Below are 25,334 nucleotides of genomic sequence, written 5' to 3' on the forward strand. Positions count from 1 at the left end.
CAAGCTCTCTACCCTCCAACCAGACTGAGCCACTCAGTATGTTTAAAACAGTATGTTTTTACTGAGTACCTTCTGTGTGCCAACCAGCCATATGCTGGGCTATGGCAGTAACCCAGCTATACCAGCTGGGCCTCATGAATTTAAGGAGTCACACACTCATACTGCCCTGATTCACACTGTGCCGTCCCAGAAAGCTCATCCCAGCTCACACCTTTGCATTTTTTAATTGACCTTTCTCCTTCTGCACAGACAAAAGCTTTCCTCCACAGGGCCTTTTCTGATTGCCCCATTGAAAATTATCTTTCCCATCTTTAAACTTGACTACTGCTTTATGTTAAACTTAGTTTGGCCATTTAACATCTTCCATGTGCTATGATTATATATGTCCTTTAAGTCCCCATTAATGGCCCTAGGCTCCTCAAGATGAATGTCTTACATCTGTATACTCCACAGAAGGAGTGGACAAAGTGTTCTTTGCATAGTAGTTACCACTCAAGAAATGTTCATTTTGCAAATGAACATATGAATAACTTGACCATAATATAACAAAGAAGCTAAATACCAAAAGAGAAAAATACTATGTGATGGAAGCTGGAGGGAGGAAGGAGAGTTCTTTCCACTGGAAGAAAGCAGGAAAGATGTACAGTCTATACTAGAAAATCTCATATGATTTGTTTTGTTTTGTTTTGTTTTGGTACTAGGGATTGAACTCAGGGCACTCTGCCATAAGCCACATCCCCAGCCCTATTTTGTATTTTATTTAGAGACAGGGTCTCACTGAGTTTCTTAGTGCTTCACCATTGCTGAGTCTGGCTTTGAACTCTGGATCCTCCTGCCTCAGCCTCCCAAGCCATTGGGATTACAGGTGTGTGCCATATAAGGAGGTTCCCTTTGTGTGTGTGTGTGTGTGTGTGTGTGTGTGTGTTGAACCCAGAGCCTTGTGCATGCAAGGCAAGCACTCTATCAACTGAGCTATATCCCCAGCCCCTAGATTATATTAATCATACCCATTCCCCCATGACCTTCTCCTGGGTATATGTGGTTATGATAAATAGATGCATATATTCAAAAAAAAGACTAATATAGGAGCATTCAGAGTTTCATTATTTATAACAGGCAAAAATTAACTAACCTAAAAATTCAGGCTAGGACTAGAGCTTAGTGGGGTAGATCATGTGCTTAGTATGCATAAGGACCTGGGTTCAATACCCACCAAAAAACAAGAAAAATCAGGCAAGGGCTGGGTGTTGTAGTGCATGCCTGTTATCCCAGTAGCTCAGGAGACTGAGGCAGGAGAATTGTGAGTTCAAAGCCAGCCTCAGCAATGGCGAAGCACTTACCAACTCAGTGATATCCTGTCTCTAAATAAAATACAAAAATAGGATTGCGGGGAGCTGAGGCTGTGGCTTAGTGGCAGAGTATTTGCCTAGCATGTTTGAGGCACTGGGTTCCTTTCTCAGCACCGCATATAAATAAATGAATAAAACAAAGGTTCATCAACACCTCATATAAATAAATGAATAAAACAAAGGTTCATCAACATCTAAAAAAAATTTTTTTAAAAAATGAGATTGGGGATGTGGCTCAGTGGTTGAGGGCCTCTGAGTTCATACCCCCTCCCCCCCCCCAAAAAAAAAAAAAGCAAGGGAGGAGACTTAGTTTAGTGAGTTTTTGCCTTACCTAGCATGCTTAAGGTCCCAAGTTCAATTCCCAACACTGAAAAAGAAAAATCTACAAAGGAATGGATAATGCACTGCTATATGCTCATAAATAGAACACTACATAGCAATAAAAAAGAAAATACTGTGGGCACACACAATCTTATGGCTGAATCTCAAATATTAAGCTATGTGCAGGAAGCTGGACACAAAAGAATTCATAAATGATGAGTTGATTTTTGTTTTGTTTTGTTTGTACTAGGAATTGAACTCAGGGGCACTTGACCACTGAGCCACACTCCAAGCCCTTTTTTATTTATTTTGATATATGGTCTCACTAAAATTGCTTAGGGCCTCACTAAATTGTGAAGGCTGGCTTTGAATTTGTGATCCTCCTATTGCCTCCCTAGCTGCTGGAATTGGAGTGGTGTGCAACTCTGCCTGATTAAATTGTTCCATTTATATATTATTCGAAGCAAACAGAACTAGTCAGGCCCAGTGATTCAAGCCTTTAATCTCAGCAACTCAGGAGGCTCAGGCCAGAGAATCAGAAATTCAAGAACAGCCTGGGCAATTTAGTGAGAGACCTTGTCTCTAAATAAAAAGGGCAGGCCTGGCTCAGTGACACATACCTATAATCCCAAAGGCTTGGGAGGCTGAGACAGGAGGATTACAAATTCAAGGCCAACCTAAGCAATTTAGCCAGACCCTGTCTCATGTTAAAACAATAAAAAGGACTGGGGATGTCGCTCAGTGGCAAAGTGCCCCTGAGTTCCATTATTAGTAACTGTCCCCCCAAAGACATATACACAACACATTATGATCATCATCATTATCACTGTCATGTACTAAGGATCAAACCTCAGGGCCTTGTGCATGCTAGGGTACTGCTTTACCAACTGAGCTGCATACACAGCCCAAAATCTATTTTTACTTTTATTTTTATTTATTCATTCATCTATTTATGTATTGATTGATACCAGGGATTGAACTCAGGGGCACTCAATCACAGAGCCACATCTCCAACCCTATTTTGTATTTTATTAGAGACAGGGTCTCACTGAGTTGCCTAGCAACTTGCTGTTGCTGAGGCTGACTTTGAACTCTGAATCCTCCTGCCTCAGCCACCTGAATCTCTGGGATTACAGTCATGTGCCCCCACGCCCAGCTCATGCCCCAGTATTTGTGTTTGTATGTGTGTGTTTCTGGGGATTGAACCCAGGGCCTTATGCATGCAAGCCAAGCACTCTACCAACTGAGCTATATCCCCAACCCCTCATGCCCCAGTATTTTAATATTTATTTGTTTATTTTTGGTGTCATTGGTATTGACCCCAGGGCTTTGTGTATGCTAGGCAAGCACTCTACTATTGAGCCATATCCCCAAACCCTATTTTAATCATTTTTAAGTGTATGGTTCAGTAACATCAAGTACATTCACATTGTTATACAACCAGCACCTCCATCAATCTACAGAACTTTTTTAATCATCCCATACTGAAATTCCACACCCACTAAAAAATAACTCCCCATTTGGATCTCTTACCAACCTGGTAAGTTTACCCACTGTTCTACTTTCTGTTTCTGAATTTGCCTATTTTAGGTATCTTATATGAGTGGAATCATAAAATATTTATCCCAATGTGCCTGACTTACTTAGCATGTTTTCATATCAAAATTTCATACCTTTTTAAGGCTAAGAAATATTATTATAATATATGAACATGAACATCCTTGCCTTGAGCATAACTTGAATTTTTCTTCAAGCTTCAGCATTGACATTCTGAATTCTTCTTTCAGTGCCTCAGGCAGAGGGGTTATCTTTATGACTGACCTTTCTTGAAGGTTTGTTCCCTGCTTCAGTCTCTTGAGCAAAAGGAGTGAGTGAACTGTGTGGTCTCTAGATAGAGAAGGGATGTGGCCTTTGATCTTCACCCTTTCTTGGGCTGGGAGCTCCTTTCATAAGAGGCCAGTGGTTTGGAGGAGGTGATCTAAGGGTGTTGGAGGCCACAGCTAGAAGCACACATCTGACTCCTGTATCAGGACAGGCCACTCCCCTCCCTACCCAAGCCAGCTGGGTGAAAGCCACCACCAGGCATTTTTCCAGGCACACATCACCCCAGAACCCAGCCAGAGATCAGCCCTGATACCAATGGGGAATCCCAGACTATCAGCACCTAAGTCCAGAATCCCGCCTACAGAGAGGGAGGTGCAGCCTGGTTTGGCTCTCCAGGGCACCTAGGAGATAGAAACAGTGCCCAAGGGCATGTTTAGCTGGTTTATGCATCAAAGCCCCTGCCCCAGAGAACCTGTCTAAGATCCCAAAAGACAACATGCAGCAGCCAGATTTTGTACCTGCCTATCCTTGAACTGAGCATACTTGTCATCATCCTTGCTTAAAAACTTGAGAGAGCTGGGCGTGGTGGCATACCAACTGAAATCCCCGCCAGTTGGGAGGCTAAAACAGGAGGATTGCAGGTTCGAGGCCAGCCTGGGCAATTTAGTGAGACCATGCCTGAAAATAAAAATAATTTAAAAGGGATGGATATATGTAAGTGGTTAGAGTGTTTGCCTAGGCCCTGACGTCGGTTCTCAGTACTGGAAAAAAAAAAAAAAAAGAAAAGAAAAGCAACAAACAATCATGAGAGAAGGGCTGGGGGTGTAGCTCAGTAGTAGAACACTTACTTCATGTTCACAAGGCCTTAGGTTTGATTTCCAGCACTGCAGAAAAAAGAAGTATGTTGTTACATCTTCCAAAGTTAACCTGTAACTTGATCCCCTTCTGGTTTCTTCACTGATGAGCTGTGATGCTTTCAGGTGATATTGTAACAGGGGTTCCCTTGTGGCTTACATGTTTATTTCTTTTTCCAAACCTCCTCCTTTCTGATCTTCTCCTCCCTGATCTTCTTTTCCCCTAACCTTTTCCCTGATCTTCTCTGATCTTCTTTTCCCTAACCTTCTCCTCCCTGATCTTCTTTTCCCTGATCTCTCCTCTATAATCACATTTTCTCTGAATCACCTCTTTAAAAACCCCCTGTTCCTCCTGATGGGCAGAATCACAGTCTTTGGGACAAGAGTCCCCTGTATTTCTCATTTGCTAGCAAAGCGATAAACCTTCTTTGTCCTGGGCTGGGGTTATAGCTCAGTGGTAGAGCACTTGCCTGACATATGTGAGGCACTGGGTTTTATTCTCAGCACCGTATATAAATAAATTAATAAAATAAAATCCATTTTTAAAAAAAGGCTGGGGGTATAACTCACTTGGTGGAATGCTTGTCTCACATGCACAGGCCCTGGGTTCAATCCCCAGCAACACAAAAATAAATAAATAAATAAAATATTTTTTTTCCTTTTTTCTCAAAACCATGTCCTCATTATTGGATTGGCATGGGGACAAGGACTGAACTTTCGGCAACAATATGAGGATATCAGACCCCAAGTCAGGCATGGGACATACACCTGTAATTCCAGCAATTATGGAGACTAAAGCAGGAGGATCACAAGTTCAAGGCCAGCCTCAGCAATTTAGTGAGATCCTTGACAAATTAGTGAGACTTTGTATCAAACTTTAAAATTAAAAAGACTGGGAATGGGACTGGGGATGTGGCTCAAGCGGTAGCGCGTTCGCCTGGCATGCGTGTGGCCCGGGTTCGATCCTCAGCACCACATACAAACAAAGATGTTGTGTCCGCCAATAACTAAAAAATAAAAAATATAAAAAAAAAATAATAGGGCTGGGGATGTGGCTCAGTGGTAGAGCGCTTACTAGCAAGTAGGAGGCCCTGGGTTCAATCCTCAGCACTACATAAAAATAAATAAGTGAAATAAAGGTATTGTGTCCAATTACAACTAAAAAATTTTAAAAAAAAAGGACTGGGAATGTAACTCAATAGTAAAATGTCCCTGTATTCAATCCCCAGACCAAAAAGAAGAAAAAAAAAAAGTACCAGAACCCATATGCCCTTAATCGTTGGACTCAGGATCATCATCATCCTCATCCTCATCCTCATTCTCATCCTTGTCATGTTTTAGTTCTATTGGAGGGGGAAATGGGTTGGCCATCGAGGGTCCTGGGGTTTGTCACCTACAATATTCAAAGAAACATAAACAAAGAACATGGTGGACAGGAGCAGCAGAGAGCTACTTCCAGACTGTCTATAGGACTTTTGTGATCACATGCAATTCTTTTTTTTTTTATTTGTTCTAAATGGTTATACATGACAGCAAAATGCATTTCAATTATTGTATACAAAGGGAGCACAGTTTTCATTTCCCTGGTTGTACACAATGTAGAGTTGCACCACATGTGCAGTCATACATGTACTTAGGGTAATGATGTTCATCTCATTTCACCATCTTTGTTGCCTGGTGCCCCCTTCCCTCCCTCCCTCCCTTTTGCCCAAAGTTGTTCCATTCTCCCCATGCCCCTTACCCCATTATGGATCAACATCCACTTATCAGAGAGAATATTCAGCCTTTGGTTTTTTGGGGATTGGCTTACTTCACTTAGCAGGATTGTCTCCAACTTCATCCGTTTACCCACAAACGCTGAGTAATATTCCATTGAGTATATGTACCACAGCTTCTTTATCCATTCATCTGTGGAAGAGCTTCTAGGTTGGTTCTCTAGTTTAGTTATTGTGAATTGTGAATTGAGCTGCTATGAACATTGATGTGGCATACAATAATATGCTGATTTTAAGTCCTTTGGGTCTAGACTGAGGAGTAGGATAGCTGGATCAAATGGTGGTTCCATTTCAAGTTTTCTAAAGAATCTCCATACTGCTTTCCATAGTGGTTGCACCAATTTGCAGTGCCACCAGCAATGTATAAGTGTACCTTTTTCCCCACATCCTCGCCAACACTTATTATTGCTTGTGTTCTTTATAATTGCCATTCTGATTGAAGTGAGATGAAATCTTAGAGTAGTTTTGATTTGCATTTCTCTAATTACTAGAGAAGTTGAACAATTTTTCATATATTTATTTATTTTTTTTTAAGAGAGAGAGAATTTTTAATATTTATTTTTTAGTTTTCGGCGGACACAACATCTTTGTTTGTATGTGGTGCTGAGAATCGAACCCGGGCCGCACGCATGGCAGGCGAACACACTACCGCTTGAGCCACATCCCCAGCCCTTCATATATTTATTGATTGATGTATATCTTCTTCTGAGAAGTGTCTGTTCAATTTCTTAGCCCATTTATTGATTGTGTTGTTGTTGTTATTATTATTATTATTAATATTTTGGGATTTTCTAGGGTTTTTTTTCTTTTTGGGTGGGGGATACCGGGTATTAAACTCAGGGGCCCTCAACCACTGAGCCACATCCCCAATCCTATTTTTGTATTTTATTTAGAGACAGGATCTCACTGAGTTGCTTAGCACCTCACTAAATTGCTGAGGCTGGCTTTGAACTTGCGATCTTTCTGCCTTAGCCTCCGGAGCTGCTGGGGATTATAGGCATGCACCACCCAGCCCAGCTTTGAGTTCTTTATAAATCCTAGAGATTAGTGCTGTATCTGATGTGCATGTAGTACAGATGTTCTCCCATCTGTGGACACTCTCTTCATGTTATTGATTGTTTCCTTTGCTGAGAAGAAGATTTTTAGTTTGAATTAACCCCCCCCCCTTTTTTTTTTTGCGTTGCTGGGGGATTGAACCCAGGGCCTTGTACATGCAAGCCAAACACTCTTAACAACTGAGCTATATCCCCAGCCCCTGAATTCATCCCATTTATTGATTCTTGATTTTATCTCTTGCCCTTTAAGAGTCTGATTTAGGAAGTCAGGACTTAATCCAACAAGATGAAGATTTGGACCTACTTTTTCTTCTATTAGGTGCAGGGTTTCTGGTCTAATTCTTAGGTCCTTGATCCACTTTGAGTTGAGTTTTATGCACAAGCAATTCTTGTCCAAGCCACTTGCTCAAGTTGGGGACTCACTTGCCCAAGTTAGATTAGAAAGTCATTGAAAAGAACCCCACTCAGCCAATGAACAAGAGAAATACCCAGTTTGTTTTAAGATACCACCTGGGGAATCTGTGCTTACTGTGATGGATCTGAGACGCCTCCCTGGGCCTCTAGACACTAGGATTTTCCTCATTTCATCAGGAATAAAGTACTAAGCAAGTAGTTTGGGGCCAGAGCATCTGGCCAGGAGCCCTGGCTCTATCCTTATAAGGGGGTAATCTTGAGCAAGTCAGTTAAACTCTGCAAACCTCAAGTTGCTCATTTATAAACACAACAGTCATACCCTTCAATTTCACAAGGTTCCTGAGAGGGTCAAGGGAAATAAAGGCAGTCTTTTATAAATGATGAGATTACATGGATGATAAGGACTATTATTAGTAATGGCCAGGCATTCTCTATTCTGGTATTGGCCTTGTCTTACCCAGGGTAAGTCCCTTCTCCTCTCTGCATGAACTAGAAGAACTTCCCTGTTGATCAAGTCTGACAGTCAAGGATGACTGTAGTGAGAAATTTAGGCCATGGGAACCTCTGGGAGGGAAGGCCAGGCAAGGCAGAGAAGCAATCAGTATTGAATGATGGAAAAAGTGACCCCACATGGGGAGTCCAAGATTCTGGCAGCCTTGGATTTAAGTAGGTAGGTCCCTCTGTTTGTCCTCTGTTTCCTGAGCAGCTCCAAAGTGAAGCCTACCCACTGAGTGGCAGGCCAAAATGAGGCCAGGGCCTATGGCCCTGCTGCTTGGAAGGGCCACTCTGAGCAGAGCTGGTATCTGCTGGTCAGGCAGACATTATGTCATCAGTGCATCTGGAAACCACAGACCCGCCCTTCCGGGTCTCCAGGGCCCTAATGCTCCCTGGCCAAGATCCCTGAGTTCCACACTCTTTGTGTCCCCAACCCTTCACATTCCAGGATCCCAAGGAATTGAACTGAGACTTCCTGGGCTTCTGTCCAAGCAGCTAGTTCTAGTTTCCCGTCCCTTGGGAGTAAACAATACAACATTAAACAAAGGCCACTGCCTCAGCCTTGAGGAAAGTACTGGGTCTTGTTAAATGTGGTGCTTAACTGTTTACTTCTCTATACCCATACTTTGTTCCAAGATAGAAACTGAGGGAACTATATTTATTGTTATTCTCCTGTCCCGTCCCTTGAATGTCCAGGTACTACAAATATTGCTTACTTTGAGATACTGGAGCAAACATGTTTTGACTTGAAAACTTGGGTGTTTGATTCCAGCTTTGCTCATTCTCTTTATTTTTTTCCTAGGAATTGAACTCAGGGGCATTCTACCACTGAGCTACATCCCAACCCTATCCCCCCTCTTTTTTAAACAGGGACTCATTAAGCTACAGAGGCCTCAGTCACCTGGCATTGCACCTTCTTAATCAGTCAATCTCTCAGCCTCTCAAACTGTTTTCTTATCTATAAAATGGGGCCAATAATATAGACATCTGGAGTTACTGTGAGGACACTATGACTCACTGCATGTCAGGTGGTCATGGTCACACACAGTAGGTACTTATTGTAGCTTGGTCTTCCCCACTCTCCATTCTTTCAGGAGGCCTTGGTGCTCAGACTTGAGCCCAAGGCAATGCCCTGGAGGGTTGTAAAATCTTGAATTGCTGGGTCCCTACACCAAAGCCCCTGTCTGATTCAGCAGGTCTGGGCAAGATTCTGAGATTTGCATTTCTAACAAACTCCCTTGGGCAGCAGCTGCTATTGCTGCTGCTGCTGGTCCTTGACCTGCACTTCGAGAACCACTGTTAGAGGAAGTGTGCACAGCCCTCCCTTAACTGTGAGGGAAGAAGTGGAAGAGCTGACACACCTGCCATCTCCTCCCAGTACAGGCCTTCAACCAAGCTCTAGGGATTGTGGATTTAGCTCAGTGGCAGAATGTTTGCCTAACATGCCCAAGGCCTTAAGTTCAGTCTTCAGCCCTGAAAAACAAAACAAGCTCTTTGATGGACCTATTAAATGTGCAGGACTTCACATATTTTTAATGGCTTTATTGACATAATTAATATATCATAAAATTCTTCCATTTTAATAGGATGAAGTTTTGGAAAGTTTACAGAGTTGTACAATCATCTCAGAATCCCGTTGTAGAACATTGCCATCACCCCCCCAAAAAAAAAAAAATTTGCTTAAACCCACCTGTGGTCAAGACCCACGCCCACTCCACGCCAGGCAACTGCTGGTCTGCTTCCTGCCTCTAACTTTTGCCATATCTATAAGTTTCATATACATAGATACATACCATATATGAGCTTTTGGTATCTGGCTTCTTTTGGTCAGCCTAATGGGAATGGAGGATGTGGCTCAGTGGTAGAGTGTTAACATAGGATGCATGATGCCCTAGGTTCAACCCTCAGCACTGCAAAACAAAAACAATCAGCATCATGTTTTTGAGCTCCATCCATGTTGTAGCATGCAATAATAATCCATTCCTTTTTAGTCCTGCCTAGTACTCCATGATATGGAGATACCACAATTTATCCATTCACCAGTGACACACATTTCAGTTGTTTCCAGTTTTTGACATTGTGAATAAAACTGCTATGAACATTCATATGCAAGCTTTTATGTATTTTCAAATGCTATTTTTAAGGATCAGTCATGATTTACCAACCTCTCTTCTCTGGTCATAGTGTCTACTCTCTCCACTGTTAGAGGTGTTGGGTAAAGAGTCAATTCCAAAGGGCTAGTGTGGGGCCCTAGCTTCTCCCACCAGCAGTTAGCCAGTTGATATCAAACCCAGACCCCTCCCCAGGTCCTGTCAGTCCATAGCCTCACCTCATCCATCATCATTGCACTCCCGCTCATTACCCCAAATGTTATGGTTTGATTTAGAGCTGGTGATTAGAGGATTTTGCCTTTCAGTTAAATTAAACTTTTCAAAGCAGCCAGTAGGGAGAGAATGAAAACAGGATTGACCCAGATCCTTTGAAAATCCTGGAGCTTCTCATTCATCAGAGTATCACTAGGCCTGGGATGTCCCTTTGAACGGGGTACAGTCTGGTCCAAAACTAGCATTGTCTCCATAGAGCACCTCTCTCCATAGCTAGTCAGGAGCAAACCCAGGACCCATACGCTGGCCTTCTATCACAACCACCCTGTTCCCTTTATGGGGTTTGGCAGACTTCATTTCTAAAACACCTAAGCTCTTCTTTTATCTCAGGCACATTGCAGCAGCTCTGTGGGACAGTGCCTTTCCTGTTCTACTTTAGAGACCTTCTATGAAGGTCCATGGAAAGCCACATGATAAGGCCACCAAAGTATACCCTGTATACACACGTTGTCACTTGTAAGGGCCCAAAAGGAGCTATCGGAGCAAAGGTTAAATCTCCAAGACCATTTTCTCCAAGCCAGGGGCCAGCTTTTCTCTCCAAGGACCAGTTCCTCTCCAGTTTGGCAAACCTCTCCCATGCCAGGCAGTTCCTGAACTCAAATCATAGGTCATGGCATTTGTATAGGAGGTTCTGGCCTCAGATCAAAATGTCTAGGTCTGTGCTCCTGTGGGAAGATGGGGAATAGTGACCTCAGGCTCCTCACTTGTGCCTGGGTAATGCTTTCAATCCTGCCTCTTGCCTGGACCAGCCAATAGAAGGAGGTGGTATATGTACCTGTCATGGGAGAATTATGGGGCTTTTATGGGCTAACTCATGTCAGAGAAATACAGAGGGAGGAAGTGGCTTTGTTCCTAGAATCAGTGAAGTGGAAATAAATACCCTTTTGGAAAACAGTCTCCCCTGAGTAGTCTCTTTCAACTTGCTACCCAGATTCACCAAGTCAAAGAGTAGCTCTGCACCAGAGTTAAAGTTGCACTATGTAGTAATGAGAGATTGGGTGAATTAGTCCAGAACTATATGCTTGGGATTGGGGTTATTATTACTGTTTTTATTATTATTATTAGTAGTAGTAGTATTTGGTGCCAGGGATTGAACCAAAGGGCACTCAACCACTGAACCACATCCCCAACCCCTTTTTATATTTTATTTAGAGACAGGGTCTCACTGAGTTGCTTAGGGTCTCACTAAGTTGCTGAGGCTGGCTTTGAACTCACAATCTTCCCGCCTCAGCCTCCTGAGCCCCTGGGATTACAGGTGTGTGCCACCTTGCCCAATTTGTGGCTGGAGTTATAGCTCAGTGGTAGAGTGCTTAGCACTTGTGAAGCCCAGGATTCCATCCCCAACACCAAAATATTGTCCCCAAAAAGCTATGTGCTTGTACATATCGTATGGAAAGGATTTACAGCAAGTGGACAAGAATAAAGGCCCAGAGTGTGTCAATCCCAACCCTGTCACCTACTACCTGTGTGACCTGGGTAAATTAACATCTCTGACCTCAGTTTCTTCATCCATAAGATAGTAATCATCTCATAAGTTTATGTAAAATTCTTTACTCATTATCTGATAATAAGTGTGTCCAAAGTGGCAACTGTCATGTTCATTTTATTTATTTATTGTGGTGCTGGGGATTTAACCAGAGCCTCGTGAATGCTAAGCACAAACTCTACAATTAAGCTACACCCCACCTTATTTATTTCTATTTAGAAGAAAATCCTCCAAGTGGGTGCACTGTTCTTAGAGGTTCTGCAATAACAGGTGAATGCATGGAGTGGAAAGAATAAGGGCCTATTAGATCTCCTTGCTCCAAAAACCCACATAATATATTGTTCTCAGAGGATATATTAGAAATTGAGCTGGAAAGAACTGATATTACTCAGCTTTGATATTTATTTATTTTACTTAGTATCAGGGACTGAACTCAGGGGTGCTCAACCACTGAACCACATCCCAGCCCTTTTTGTTTCTTTTTGAGAAAGAGTCTTGCTAATTTGCTTAAGACCTTGCTAAATTGCTGAGGCTGGCTTTGAACTCTCCATCCTCCTGCCTCAGCCTCCTGAGCCACTGAGATGCATACAACACCACACCTAGCAGATTTTATTATTATTATTTGTTGTTGTTGTTGGGGGGGTACTAGGGACTGAACTCAGGGGTACACAACCACTGAGCCATATCTCCAGCTCTATTTTGTATTTAATTATGAGACAGGGTCTCACTGAGTTGCTTAGCACCTCGCTTTTACTGAGACTGGCTTTGACCACACAATCCACAAGCCTCAGCTTCTCAAGCCACTAGGATTACAGGCATGCGCCACCTTGCCTGGCTAGATTTTATTTATTTATTTATTTGTTTGTTTGTTTGTTTGGTACTGGGTATTGAACTCAGGGGCACTTGACCACTGAGCCACATCCCCAGCCCTATTTTGTATTTTTTCATTTAGAGACAGGGTTTCACTGATTGCTTAGCACCTTACTTGGCCATTACTGAGACTGGCTTTGAATTCAGGATTCTCCTGTCTCAGCCTCCCCAACTGCTAGGTTTACAGGTGTGGGCCCCTGCGCCCAGCTTAGATTTTATTTTCAATAAAGCATTTTTTTGTGTGTTTCTACTGTTCATTCGCCCTTTGGTTTCTTCATTTTTATTTGTTCATTCATCCATTCAACAGAAACTGAAGTGACAGCAGTGTGTCAGAATCTGTGAAATGTGCTGGAAAAAAGTGTTCTCAATACCAAACACATTCCCAAAAGTAAAGATTTGTACAATGTTCAACCACTTTTGCAGTATATTTTGTTGTTGTTATTTTACCTTCTCACATCTTTCAAGGCAGGGATAAGAAAATAAAGACTGAGGTTGTGATGATTCACCAACTAAAAAGTAGCATGACTGACTCAGATTCAGGTCTTCTGACATTACAGCAGTTCACTTTACAGGATACCTCACTGCCAGAGGACAGAGTAATTAATAAATGAGTAAGATGGGGCCCCTCCCTGCAATTCTCCATAATTGATGCTTCTAGAACACTGGTCACCTCCCCTCATTGCAGCCTCTTCTTTAGTGCCATATTAGAGGTACTTATTTTCATGGCTCTCTCCATTCTTTGTGGGATCTGGAAGGCAGAGGCAGTTCTGACTCATCTCCATATTCTAAGAGCCTGCCCAGGATAAGGTAAAGGATCCTAACAATGCTCATTGTCCTTCTGGGTTCTTAGTTGCCAACAATGGAGCAGGGCCTGGGGCATAGGTGGTGCTCCAGCTATAAAGAGGCTATAAAGAAAGTAGCAGGATGTGGTGCTACACACTTGTAATCCCAGCTACTTGGGAGTTTGAGGCAGGAGTGTCACAAGTTTAAGTCTAGTCTGGACAACTTAGTGAGACTGTCTCAAAATGAAAAAGGGGGCCTGGGGTGGTGGCTCAGTGGTAGAGTGTTTGCCTAGCATGTGTGAGGCACTGGGTTTGATTCTCAGCACCACATATAAGCAAATAAATAAAAAGGTCCATCAATAACTAATAAAAACTTTTAAAAAATGAAAAAGGGCCGGGGATAGAGCTTGATGGCAGAGTACTTGCCTATCATATGTAAGTCCCTAGACCTAGATTCAATCCCCAGTACTATAGTGGGAATGGGGAGCAAAGATCTGGCTTCTATGTGAAGGAAGTAGGAGAGAGTAGGAGTTTTCAAAGGTTCTGGAAGGCCAAACAGAATTCTGATGTACTTCTATGTCCCAGACTGAAGCTCAGAGTATGGGGAGACCTACACATATCTATAATTAAACACAAGAGTAAGGAATACTTCCAGCCCCTGCAGAGGCTTAGAGCTTGGGTCCAAAACTTCTGATGGCCAAAGCTGCTTAAGTTCCTAGACAAGACCTTTGAGTTGGCCCTGGTCAGATGGCCTTGCCTTACAGAGGCATGGAGACACAGCCTCCTGACCTTGCCTTGCTCAAATGTGTAGATGGGCTTCACTGGAGCCAACCACTCAGATGCAGTGGAAGCCTCAGGGCTTAGGGAAATGATGTGGCTCTCATCTGGACACCAACTTTGAGAGTAGTCTTTGAGCCTGATGTGGAATATTCCAATAAACAGCCCAACTGAGCTGTGGGTTCTGAGCTGTGCGTTCCTCTTTCCCAAACTCCTTTTTTTTTGCACCAGGGATTAAACCCAGGGGTGCTTAACCACTGAGTTCTGGCTGCCCCCCATTCCCCCCTCCCCCCAGGCCTTTTTATTTTTTATTTTGAGACAACATCTCCCTAAGTTGCTTAGGGCCTTGCTAAATTGCTGAGGCTGGCCTTGAATTTGTGATCCTGTGATCCTCCTGCGGGTCAGCTTCCCAAATCACTAGGATTGCAAGTGTGTGCCATGGTGCCTGGCCCCAAACTCTGGATATCCTAAAAATTATACAGCTCCTCAACCACCTTCAGTCTGTGTCTATCTATCTCTTTCTTTTTTTTATTTTGTACTGGGAATTGATTACCAATGAGTTATGTCCCCTGTCCTTTTTATTTTATTATTATTTTTTTTTAATTTTGAGGCAGGGTCTTGCTAAAATTTTGAGGTTGGCCTTAAAACTAGGATACTCCTGTCTCAATTTCTTGAGTTGCTGGATTACAGGCATATGCCACCATACCTAATCAACTTCAGTTTCTCTAAAGTGAATTCTGTTGACCAAGGGATGAGCCAGAGACAAGGGGCGGGGTGGTGGGGGGAGGGAGAAAAAGAAATGAGAGGTAAGATAAAGCATTTAATTGTATGGAGAAACCCTGAGGATCCAAGGAAGGGGTCATCAATGCTGCCCAGGGAAGCCTGAAAAAGCTTTGGAGGAAGAAGAGGATTGAACTGGGTAAAAAGGATTGGCAGAGGTTTGCTATGCAGTGGGGAGGGAAAGGAGCTTTACAAGAAGGCACAGCATGTTCGGGGACACAGAGCTGTCAATAGGTAAATTGAAGAATGCTGAGAAGTCTGGCTGGACTGGAGGATGATCAGGGAGGCAGGAAGTAAGGCAGGAAAGGCCAGCAGGGCAAAACAGAACTTGAGACCTTGCTGTGACCTTAGGACAAAATCTAAACTGTTTGGGAGGTTGAGAAGTTTTGTGTTCGGAAGAGAATCTAACATTTATTCTGAGAAATAAAGCTGTGCTTGCAGTGACAACACTGGGTCCAGAGGCTTCCAAGCATTTTCTCTTTGTCACACAATGTGTACCTTTTACAGACAGGGACACGGAGCTATGATGCTGTGGTCCTTCCACAGGCCCAGAACCATATGAGCAGGGAACAGGATGGAAGCAGAGACCTCAGCACAGAGCCATGATAGCCCCTTTGAGGGGAGGATGTCCTTCTGTGGAAAGAAGCAAGTTGCAGCTTTTTTTTTTTTTTTGGATATTTTTTAGTTGTACTTGGACACAATACCTTTATTTTATTTTATTTGTTTGTTTGTTTGTTTATTATGTGGTGCTGAGGATTGAACCCATGTGCTATGTGAGTGCTATACCACTGAGCCACAACCCCAGCCGAGGTTGCAGCTTTTTAAGGAGTTTCCTCTTCTGTTTTTTTCTTTTTTCTTTTTTGATACTGGGGATTGAACCAAGGGATGCTGTACCACTGCACTAAATCCTGACTTCTTGGGGGTTTTATCTTTTATTTTATTTTATTTATTTATTTTGGTACCAGGGATTGAACCCAGGGGTGCTAAGCCATTGAGCCACATCATCAGCCATTATTTTATGTTTTATTTTGAGACAGGGTTTTGCTTAGTTGCTTAGGCCTCACTAAATTGTTGAGGTTGGCTTTGAGTTTAAGATCTTCATGCCTCAGCGTCTTGAATCCCTGGGATTACAGAAGTGTGATAACACATCTATTTTCTTTCTTTCTTTTTATTTTTTGTACCAGAGATTGAACCCAGGGACTCTTAACCACTGAGCAACATCCCTGGCTCTTATTTATTTATTTGTTTGTTTATATTTTTTGAGATAGTTTCGCTATGCTGCCCAGGTTGGCCTTCAACTCTTGGGCTCAAACAGCCCTCCTGCCTCAGCTTTCTGAGTAGCTTTCTGAGTACCACTGTGCCCAACTCTCTTCTGATCTTTTTTTTTTTTTTTAATATTTATTTATTTATTTTAAATCTTTGGTGGACACAGCATCTTTGTTGGTATGTGGTGCTGAGGATCAAACCCGGGCCGCACGCATGGCAGGCGAGCACGCTACCTCTTGAGCCACATCCGCAGCCCCTCTCTTCTGATCTTAATATCTAACACCTGGATCCCCTCTCCAGCCACCACAGCACCAACCAAAATCTCATATAAATCAGAGACCTCAGCAGAACCACTTCCTTCTCCAGATTCTGGTGTGACTCCAGATTCTGGTACACCCAGTGCATGGTAGAAGCTCAGTAAACAGCTGTTGGATGAAATTTCCTTTTGGTTTTGGCCAAGAAGTGTCTCCTGACTCTCTTGTTCACCAAAGTCTTACGGTAAAGAAAGGGTCTCCATCTACTTCCACATTGACCCTTAGGGTGAATGCTCCTCAGATTGTTCCCCAGTTCAGAGAGCCACTTAAGGGAGACTTCATGGAGGGAGTAAGGCCTACATGACTGCACTTGAGAGGGAGGAGAAGTGGAGGGGCAGAGTGGGAGGTGGGCTCACAATGAGGTTGGGTGTGGGGAGGCCACTTGCAGAAGCCACTCAGAGAGAAGAGTGTCAGTTGCTGCCACCTTCCGGTGCCTGATTTCCTCATCTGCAAAAGGCGGTGCTCACACCTGCCTCAAGCAGGCCTCTCTGACCAGGTGGTGGGTGGTTAGAGAGAGTGGAGGGAGCAAAGTCCAGAGAGGAATGAGCTTTGCCTGACCTGAAGTATGACCAGGCCCTTAGTGGGTGGTCATTGCATGTCTCAGATGTAGCTAGTTATATGTTTGTCCTGCAAAATGGACTCAATAATGGTATCTACCATTTTGGTGTGGCGGCACATGCTTATAATCCCAATGACTCCAGAGGCTAAGGCAGGAGGATTGCAAGTTTGCAAAAAGGTATCTACCTCATAAGATTTCATGAGGACTAGTTTTTTGTGTGGTATGGAGACTAAATCCAGGGGTACTCTAACATTTAGCTGCCTCCCCAGTCCTCTTTTTTTTAAAGAAAGGATCTTGCTAAATTGCTACAGGTCTTGTTTAGTTTCTGAGGCTGGCCTTGAATTTGCAATCTCCTGCCTTGGCCTCTGGAGTCACTGGGATTACAGGTATGAACCACTATTCCTGGCTTCCTTTTCATTTTTTATTTATTTATTTTTTGGGGGAGGGTGGTACTGGGGATTGAACCTAGGGACACTTTACCACTGAGCTATATTCCCAGTTCTTTGTAATTTTTATTTTGAAACAGGGTCTTACTACGTTGCTTAGGGCCTTGCTAAATTGCTAAGTCTGGCTTTGAATTTATTATCCTCCTGACTCAGGCTCTGGAGCTGTTGGGATTACAGGTGTGCATTACTACCCCTGGCTCCTTTTTATTTTTTGAGGGTCTCATTAAGTAGCCCAAGCTGCTCTTGAACTCACAATCTTCCTGCTTCAGCCTCCCAAATAGTAGCAAGTTCTTTACCACTGAACTACACCCCTAGCCCTGCTATCTTGATTTTGTCTGGGTTTTGTTTGTTTATTCGTTTGTTTAAAAAAATAATTTTGTACTTGTAGATGGACAGGATGCCTTTATTTTATTTATTTTTATGTGGTACTGAGGATCAAATCCAGTGCCTCATACGTGTTAGGCAAGTGCTCTACCATTGAGCTACAGCCCCAGCCCATGGGTTTTTTTTTTTTGTTGTTGTTGTTACTGGGGATTGAACTCAGGATGTTTAACAACTGAGCCACATCCCCAACCTTTTTTATTTTTATTTTGAGACAGGGTCTCACTAGGGCCTTGCTAAATTGATGATACTGGCTTTGAACTTGTCATCCTCCTGCCTCAGCCTCCCCAGCTGCTGGGATTATAGGTGTGTGCCACCACACCTGGCTTGTCTATTGTTCTTGTAGTTATATGGAGAATCACAGATGAATCAAACACTGAATTTGCCCTACCCTTTGTGCTGGGATCCTAATAATCATACATTGGATCTTTGACTAAACTGTGCTAAGTACCTCATATATATCAAGTCCTTGAATTCACCAACTACCCCACTATTTATCTGCATTTTAGAGGTAATAGATCTGAATTTTCTGTGCTGGGGATGTGGCTCAAGCGGTAGCGCGCTTGCCTGGAATGCGTGCGGCCCGGATTCGATCCTCAGCACCACATACAAAGATGTTGTGTCTGCCGAAAACTAAAAAATAAATATTAAAATTTCCCTCTCTCTCTAAAAATAGATCTGAGTTTTCTTTCTTTCTTTTTTTTTTTTTTTAAGAGAGAGAGAGTTTTTTTAATATTTATTTTTTAGTTTTTGGCAGACACAACATCTTTGTTTGTATGTGGTGCTGAGGATTGAACCTGGGCCGCACGCATGCCAGGCGATCACGCTACCGCTTGAGCCACATCCCCAGCCCCAGATCTGAATTTTCTATCAACTGATTTTCTCATCTGCTCAATCTAGTGACCACAAGGCACTCAGTAGAATGTGCTTTGGATCATCCCATATTTGTCAACATATCTGGGCCTCCTGAGCCAGCCAGATGTCTGGACTGGCCTTAGAGCTTCTGGACCAGCTACCACACCCTGTATTAGCCCTGCCTTCCCACTTTTTCTACCATGCCAGGTAGTTCTGCAGCTGCCAAGCTTGTCATTCTTCCTCCTGCACACCCAGCTATTTGGGTACTGCAAATGCCAGGTGAGGTACCTCAGTTTCTACCAGTCCTGCTCTTCTTGCCCTCCAGGTACAGGGTAGGTGTGGGGCAGGTAGCCAGGGAGAGATGAGGTGTCTCCCAAGCTAAGGATTGCTGAGATTGGACTGCAGCTGAATCAGGGCATTAACCCATCTGGAACAAAAAGCTCAGTTGGATCAAAGGAAAGACACCACACCAAGGGAATCTAAGTAACCAGAATGTGGCCTCTGCTCAGATGCAAGACAGTTTCTCTCCCTCATCAAAGTTAGATCAAGTGGCCCCCACCTCTTCCTGTTCTCTGCATTATCTGTTTAAGACCTACCACAAACCCAGCCACAAATTAGAAAATTAACTCTCCTGGAAATTCATAGTTGGAGTCATCCAGAGAAGACTTCTGGGATCAAAAAGTTGAAGCCTTAATTCAGAATTGAAGACCAAAGGGTATGGCCTTCCGGGAGCATGGCCTTCAGGGAGCCCTCAGGGAGCCAGTCTGAGTCTGACCACTTTCTATACTGCTTTGTGTTGGAGGAAGGAAATGTCCTCTGTTAAAGTATTTGAACAGAAAAAGAAGATAGAATTAGGTAAAAGGTTGCTATAAGGGAACCTGAAAACACTCTACTACCGCTCAATAACCCCTGTGGGGTGAACCCAGAATCTTGCAAAAAGGAGACAACGCACCAGGTATTTTCTCTCATCTAGACCCACTTCGGTACACCTCTTCCCTCCCTGCCTCCAGTACTGTCACACACTCAGGTCTGGTGGTTTGTTCACCCTGATTTCCTGGAAACTCCACCTACCATCCAACCTCTCCCAGGTCCACTCATCTGGCTGCAGCCAGAGACCATGCTTGACAGTGAGGTAATTGGGTGGGGTCAGGGCAGGGAGGGACCTCAGGTTGGGTCCTCATTCTCCTGTTTCTGTTACAGTAGTAGTTCTTGGGCCCAAGGCTGGAAAATACCACACAAGTCTTTGTCCCAGACACTAACTCCACTACCTGTGGCTCCCTAAGACATCTCTTTCCAACATTCCATCAGTCATCCAAGAAGCAATCTTAGCAGTGTGCTTTTTAGGAAGGTGGCTTGAAAGTAGGAGAAAGGAAAGATCTTGGAACCTGAAACCCAAACATTTACTACCCCTTCTGTTTTTTTGTTTTGTTTTGTTGTACCAGGGATTGAATCCAGGGGCGCTTAACCACTGAGCCACATCCCCAGCTCTTTTTTATAGTTTTTTGGAGGTAGGGTCTCGATTAGTTGCTTAATGCCTTGATAAGTTGCTGATGCTGGCTCTAAATTTGCAATGCTCCTGCCTCAGCCTCCCAAATCTGTGGGATTACAAGTGTGCACCAGTGCACCTGGTCCTCACCTCTGCTGTTTGTTAGCTGAGTTACCAGAAGCAACTCATCCATTGCAATTATTGTAGGTATTCCCGTCCTACCCCATAAGATGGGGTAAATTCCATCCTGTGAGAATCAAGTAAGAATGGCCACACACAAGGTTCAGCACAGGCCAGGTGTGGTAGTGCACACCTGTAATTCCAGCAACTTGGGTGCCTGAGGCAGGTGGAACTCAAGATTAAGGCCAGCCTCAGCAATTTAGTGAGGCCCTAAGCAATTTAGCAAGATTCTGTCTCTAAATAAACTGAGGATGTAGTTCAATAGCAAAGTGTCCCTGGGTTCAATTCCTAGAGTCCAAAAAAGAAAAAAAAAATCATTACCAACCACAAAATCCACAGAAAGAAAAACCAGGTGAAAATTGCTTATCTTGCAGTTTCCTAAACTTATTTGTGAAACTAGAACCTTTTGTTGAATCATTTTATGATAATGTATATACTCTACATATATAAAATACATATTTTCTTATTCATGAACAATGGTTCAATCAACATTATTTTTTAAAATATTTATTTTTTAGTTACAGGTGAACCACGATATCTTTATTTTATTTTTATTTGGTACTGAGGATGGAACCCACTGTCCCACACATGCTAGGAGAGTACTCTACCTCTGAGCCACAACTCTAGCCCCTCAATCAATATTCTCGTACATATATACCATGTATTTATGTAGTATAAATTCCTAGAAGTGAAATTGCCATATCAAGAAAACATTTGAGCTGGGCATGGTGGCATATGCCTGTAATCCCACTCACTTGGGAGGCCGAGGCAAATTTGAGGCCAGCCTGCACAATTTAGCAAGGCCCTAAGCAACTTAGTGAGACTGTGCCTCAAAGTAAAAAAATAAAAAGGACTGGGAATGTAGTTCAGTAGTAAAAGTGCCCCTGTGTACCATCCCTAGTACCCTGTGAAAAAAGAAAAGATTTGAAGCCATATAGATATATAAATATATGTGAAGCCATATAGATATATAAATATATATTTATATTATATAAATAAATATATAATAAAATAAATAAAAATTACTTATTTTTTAATTTAGTGGTACTGGGGCTACCATTGAGCTATATCCCTAACCACTTTTATTCTTTAGTTTGAGACAGGGTCTTGCAATTTGCCCAGGCTGACCTCAAACTTGCTATCCTCTTGCTTCAACTTCCCTAGTTACTGGGATTACAGGAATATGCCACTGTACTTGGCATATTTTCTTTATAAACGCATTGAAAAGGTCTAGAAGGCCACAGGCCAAACTTAAGAGGAGCTATCTGTTCTGAGGGGTTTGGGTTTAGGAAGAGGAAAGGACGACAGGAAGAGATGACAGAGGATAAGACGACAGAGAGACCTGTGTGTTTCCATGAGGGGTCAGTCTTCCATTGGTGCTGTGGAGCAGCAGCTAGGTGTCTCTGTGTGGGTGTTCTGGCCTTCTGTTCAGTATGTGTTTATCGAGATCATGCATCTTTGGTATCCTGTCCTCATTACATGTTCAGATGTGGATTTCTTATTCACTCTAGTTTGGAGGGGTTTCTTGATTTTGTAGATTCAAGTTTTCCACCCAGTCATTTTTTAATTTTGTTTTATAAATTATTTATTTATTTTGTGGTACTAGGGATTGAATCCAGGGCCTCACCATGCCAGGCAAGTGCTCTTTACTGAGCTACATCCCCAGCCCCTATTGTTTCTTCTTCTTCTTTTTTTTTAAATATTTATTTTTTAGTTTTAGGTGGACACAATATCTTTACTTTATTTATATGTGATGCTGAGAATCGAACCCAGTGCCTCACGCATGCTAGGCAAGCACGCTACCACTTGAGCCACATCCCCAGCCCCTCTATTGTTTCCTTAAAAATTGTTTTTCTCCAGTGGCTCAGGAGGCTGAGGCAGGATCCAGAGGATCACCTCAGCAACTTAGCAAGTGTTAGGGTCTGTAAACAAGTCAAGACGGCACCTGGTTTTGCCAGAGGGAGTGGTTTGTGAAGTAACACCAGCGAGCCATTAAGTGTGGAGATTCCTTATTGGTTGACTGCTGTATCTAGTTTATGTTAATTAAGATAAGCTGTGTGTAATGTATATATACCCCTCCGGTCCTACAATAAAAGGCTCCCACTCCTGTTGTATCAATGTACACAAGTTGCTCATCACCCCCTGGCTATTTTGCTGTAGCCGGACTGCGGCAGATGGTGGTCCATATGGGGAGCCCAGGGACACTCTGGGGTAAGTTGACGAGGAAAAGCTGCCCGTCCCTAGATAGGACGGAAGCAAATCTGCTCGTCCCTAGGCAGATAGGGCAAGAGGAAAAATGGCCATTTTGAGAAAATGGAGAGGATTGATACAGTATGTTTGTGTCTTGTTTTGTCTTGAAATGTTGTATTGTCTTTGTGACGAAAATATGGAAGGGGTGAGAAGTAAATTACTAAGGGAAGAAGGCACGCCAGTGGAACCAAGAATAGTTATGGCATGTGTTGATGGAAGCCCAGGAACTCTAGTCAGAAAGAAGAAAGTTCAGAGGAGGAAGGATTATCAGGAAAAAAGTTGCAGCAAAAGGCTATTACTAAATACTTTTCGTTACCGGAGGGTGCGTGAATCGTCGCAGTGGCTGCTGCCACGTGCACGAGCCGGTCATGGCGCAGCAAGGACTTTCCAAGCCAGCCGGCTCTTCCTCACCCCCCCCCCCCACGCCCGGGGAGCGGGACGCCACTGTGAGAGCCCAAATCCAAACCTGACCCAGAGGCACAGTCTCACAGGCTCTTGCTCCCTGTGCCCAGTGGCAGTTTGAGTCCGGGACACTCCCCGGACTCTCCCCAGGGCCATCTGGGGATGCCCGGGATGCTGCAGGCGGAAGACGGCTGCATCCCTGAAGTTTGATCATTTCCAAGGCCAGTAACTACATGGTTCTCCCACACCTGGAAGCTAATGAGTAATGAGCACTATTAAGGCTTATTTCAAAAGTAAAAAACCTTGAGATAATGTACTAAATTGTTCAGAAGGTTGTTTTCTTAGGGCCTGCTGGAATACTACAGGATATTCTTTAGCATCATTGCCGGAGTTCCTGCCTTCATCCCAGTGCCAGTGAGGACGAGGGTGGAAGGATTTCCAGTGTTGCTGAAAACCGGACAAAACTTCGGCTGAAAACCGGACGAGACTTCAGATCAAGCTAGCTGCCTGCAGAACTTACCTGAACTGTGATTTAAGCTAGCTGCTTGCAGAACTTACCTGGACTGTGAACTTACCTGGACTGTGATTTACCTGGACTGTGAGTTAATCTATTGAGACACTTCTTTACCTGGACTGAGACAACAAACTGTAATCTACAACAAATTGTAACTCGGTATCTTTGCTAAAGGTGTCATTGCTGGTATAATTTTTCCAAGGGCTTCTTGCATGGAGCCATCAATTGGCTTGATATTGTGGCATTTTGTATCCTCCCCTTCTGCTTGTAGCAGATTATTTATGGTGTTTGTGTAAAAACCACTATGGTCGTTATTTAAATTAAATAAAAGGGGGAAATGTTAGGGTCTGTAAACAAGTCAAGACAGCGCCTGGTTTTGCCAGAGGGAGTGGTTTGTGAAGTAACACCAGCGAGCCATTAAGTGTGGAGATTCCTTATTGGTTGACTGCTGTATCTAGTTTATGTTAATTAAGATAAGCTGTGTGTAATGTATATATACCCCTCCGGTCCTACAATAAAAGGCTCCCACTCCTGCTGTATCAATGTACACAAGTTGCTCGTCACACCCCGCCCCGCTATTTTGCTGCAGCCGGACTGCGGCAAGCAAGGACCTAAGCAACTTAGAGAGACCCTGACTCAAAGTTAAAAAAATAAAAACCAGGTTGAGGATGTGGCTCAGTGGTTGAATGCCCCTGGGTTCAATCCCTAGTATAAATAAAAAGTACTTTTCCTCCATTCTCTCTATCCCTTCTTTCTGGGGCTCAAATTTGATGTTAGATCTTCTTATTATGTTCTCTTTCTGCTTCTTTCACACTCTGTTGGTAAATATGATAAGTATGTTTTAGTGTTGTATTCTAAATTATTTTCTAATATATTTCCCCAATGTATGGGAGACATATCTGGGTCTAAGCTGTAGTTTAACCCATCAGTTGAGTGTTAAATTTCAATAGTTATGCCATTTATTTTATAAGAATGAATGAGTTACTTGAAAAAAAGAAGGGCATTTGCCAGAGGTGTCAGCAAAGGTGAAAAGGCCCAACAGGAATTGTGTGCAGGAGCAGGAGAAAATTTCTAGGATGGAGAGATGTGTTGCTCAAGTCCATCCTTTAGAAAGACTTCTGAGGTCCAGAGAAGTTAAATGTTCTGCCTAGGGTCACACAGCTGCTTGTAGACAGCCAGAATTCCAATATAGGCCCTCTTAATTCTTTTTTTTTTTTTGTACTGGGGATTGAATTCAGGGTCACTGGACCACTGAGCCACATCCCCAGCCCTATTTGGTATTTGATTTAGAGACAGGGTCTCACTGAGTTGCTTAATGCATCGCCATTGCTGAGATTACAGCTTTGTGCCACCAGCCTGGTGCTCTTAATTTTTGATTAGAGTCTGCCAGTGATCAAGGCCATCCTCCTGGGGAAAGTGTTAGGCATTGAAAAGGTTAAGGTGGACCCTGCACTGTCATTCAATACAAACCCTGAAGGGCTGGGGGGTGTAGCTCAGTGGTAGGGTGCTTCCCTA

General features: G+C 43.2%; 1 long non-coding RNA gene across 1 annotated transcript in view; it reads left to right on the forward strand.

Annotated features, from left to right (window-relative positions):
• The window catches only part of LOC131423912 (uncharacterized), a 35,322-nt gene extending 10,964 nt beyond the window's left edge, over positions 1–24,358 (forward strand). Inside the window, exon 2 of the long non-coding RNA XR_009226064.1 lies at positions 23,651–24,358. This is a non-coding gene — a long non-coding RNA (uncharacterized LOC131423912). The remainder of the gene's footprint in view (positions 1–23,650) is intronic.
• Positions 24,359–25,334: the final 976 nt, after the last annotated feature.

The sequence above is a fragment of the Marmota monax genome, unplaced genomic scaffold (genome assembly GCF_021218885.2).
Source record: "Marmota monax isolate L192 unplaced genomic scaffold, Marmota_monax_Labrador192_F-V1.1 WCK01_AAM20220418_F8-fsc00021, whole genome shotgun sequence".
Classification (NCBI taxonomy): domain Eukaryota; kingdom Metazoa; phylum Chordata; class Mammalia; order Rodentia; family Sciuridae; genus Marmota; species Marmota monax.